Source organism: Fukomys damarensis, unplaced genomic scaffold (assembly GCF_012274545.1).
Source record: "Fukomys damarensis isolate Sample0158 unplaced genomic scaffold, DMR_v1.0_HiC HiC_scaffold_20, whole genome shotgun sequence".
Taxonomy (NCBI): domain Eukaryota; kingdom Metazoa; phylum Chordata; class Mammalia; order Rodentia; family Bathyergidae; genus Fukomys; species Fukomys damarensis.
This window is the reverse complement of record NW_022900932.1, coordinates 9,687,594-9,690,045: the sequence shown is the minus strand read 5'-3', so window position 1 is coordinate 9,690,045 and position 2,452 is coordinate 9,687,594. Positions and strand designations below refer to the sequence as shown.

The 2,452-nt window shown below is 57.8% G+C and overlaps 1 long non-coding RNA gene across 1 annotated transcript; it reads left to right on the top strand.

Annotated features, from left to right (window-relative positions):
- The first annotated feature begins 306 nt into the window (after positions 1-306).
- Positions 307-1,846, top strand: LOC117287035. The gene is made up of 3 exons (XR_004518206.1): positions 307-379; positions 1,167-1,317; positions 1,735-1,846. It is a non-coding gene; the product is annotated as an uncharacterized LOC117287035 (long non-coding RNA).
- The last annotated feature ends 606 nt before the right edge of the window (positions 1,847-2,452 follow it).

Sequence of the window (2,452 nt, the reverse complement as noted above, 5' to 3'; positions counted from 1 at the left end):
ACCCCAACCCATGCCAGTGGCTCTGCACCCCCATGCTTCTCAGCCCAGGCTCCGCTGAGTTTCCTGGAAAGATAGCCATCCTCGCTGCCAGGAGCACAGTTTCTCAGGGTTCTGGGTACGGCTTGTGTTGCAGTCCCTGCACGTCTCTGACCTTGTCACCCATGCTTCCCTGGCTGCCGGAAAGCAGCTTTGAGGAAATTAACTGACCTTCTGTTTCCTTAAGGTCAAGAAAACACCCTGGAAAGCTTCGGGGGGAGCAAGCACTGGGTGGCCCACGCCCAGGTAGGCCTGCCCAGCTGCGCCTCTGCCCACTGGTGAGTCCATTCATGTTGAGAGCTGGAGATGAGCCGGCACCTACTGTATGCCAGGCCTGGGTAAGGTATGTGGCATTGGTGAAGGGCAGACACCAAGGGTTGGCACCATGAGAAACAACTTTGGGTAAACTGAGGCTGGGGTGCCGAGGGTCCTAGTGGGAGCTACCTCTGAGAGTCCCACCCCTGTCTGCTCATCTCCACCCAGGGGCTCCAGGGCGCCCCAGGACAGGGGTACCACCCTGTGAAGGTGGTTTAAAAAGTGTCTGCATGGCCCGTCCTGCAAAAACAAACAAAAACACACAGTGCTTCTCTATGTCTCTCAGCCCTGGGTGTGCAGCTGGCTCTCAGCCACCTTGGACGGTTGGGCAGGCTGTGCACTGCACAGCTGGGGTCCAGAGTGTCTGGATGGAGACTCAGAGGAGACGGGGCTTGAGCTCGGCTCCTGGATGATGTCTGGTAAACATCGGTTTCCTTCCTTCTGGTGTCTCAGCTTTGCCCTTCTATTCACTGGCTCTGGGGTCAGGGAGCTGGCAGCTCCTGTCAGGGTCCTCCCGTCATCCTGCTGTGTACAAGCAGGGCCAGTGGAGGCTGGGGCTTCGATGGGGCTGCAAGGCCACAGCCCTGGCTCTTTCCTGCTTCCTTGTCCCGTGGTCCTCTCTGGGCTTGGCCCAGGCCTGGAGCTCTGCCTGACCTGGGGAGTGTGTGTGTGTGTGTGGTCAGTGTTAAGGAGTTGTAGAAAGGTGCAGGGACTGTGGTACTTCCCGCTGTCTACCTCCTGGGCCCCCGGTGGCTGGGGTAGGGGGGATGAGCAGGCCCAGACCGGGAATTATTGACCCTTGTCCTGTCACTCAGCACAGTACCGTGTAACCTGGGGCAGCAGACCCGGAAGGGGTCTGTCGTGAAGATCTGCTGTCCCAACAGGACACCTAGGGGCACAGCGTACACACCAATGTCCTCCAAGGCTGGAAGTGACACCCACTGACCCCACGACAGACAGGAGCAGGTGAGGGGGGTGTTTGGAGGACAGGAGTTCTGGGGGTCCAGGCAGCGGCTGTGGCCCAAGGAGTAAGTGGAGCTGACAGTTGGGGACTCTGTCCACCGGGACAGTTGTCCCAGCCAGGAAAGAGGAGGTGGCCCGGCATGGGCCTGAATAGAGGGTCCCATTGTCCCCAGGGGAGCAGCTGCCACGCTCTCGGCTCAGCTGATGGGGCTCAGGGTGGGGCGGTGAGGTGGCTCCCGGCTGTTTCAGAACAGCTGCTCCAGGAGGGGCTGGAAGGAGGTCAGGAATAAATGCCCGGCAGAGGCCACAGAGGACGGAGGGAACGCTGGAGAAACCACAGTCCCCGGGCCGCTGGGGGAGGGATCTAACCACGATTGAGCAAGGCCCTGACCAAGAAAGCAAACACATTTTTTTTTACAGAGGAAGCAGAAGAGGAGCCCAGATAGACGGTGGAAATGCCAGGGCAGCGGTTAGGAAAGCGTTGGGTCATAAATGTGGCCGAGATGTTTGTCCCCACCCCCCCCAATAATTATAAAATTCAACGTGACTGCATTCAAAGACCCAGCAGTGCTTCCTGTTCGTTTTTTTTCCCTCTCTGGGTTCTGGGTCAGCTGATCCCACAGTTGTGTGGGAGAAGTGAGGACCCAGAATAGCTGGATCAACACAGAGGGTCAGTGAGAGGCCTGGACTCCGCATCCCTCTGGCAGCGCTGCTGATACAGGAACTGAACTGGTGTGATGAGGTGCAGACAGACAGTGGCACAGGGACAGGACAGATCCAAACAGACCCGAGGATGCGTGAGAGAGGGACCAGGGGAGCTGCTGGTCTGTGGAAAGGGACGCTCGGGGCCAGAAATGGGGCTGAAAGCAGGTAGAGCTGTGCTCCCTGTAATCCCACCTCGTTGGGAGGCTGATACAGGAGGGTTGCCAAGTTCAAGGTCAGCCTGCCCTGCATAGGAAGATTCTGACTCAAAATAAAAATTTTAAAAAGGGGGCTAGAGCCGGGCATGGTGACGCAAGCCTGTAATCCCAGCACTCGGGAAGCTGAGGCAAGAGGATCGCTGTGAGTTTGAGAACAACCTGGGCTACATAGTGAGTTCCAGGTCAGTCTCAACTACATAGTGAGACCCTGTCTCAAA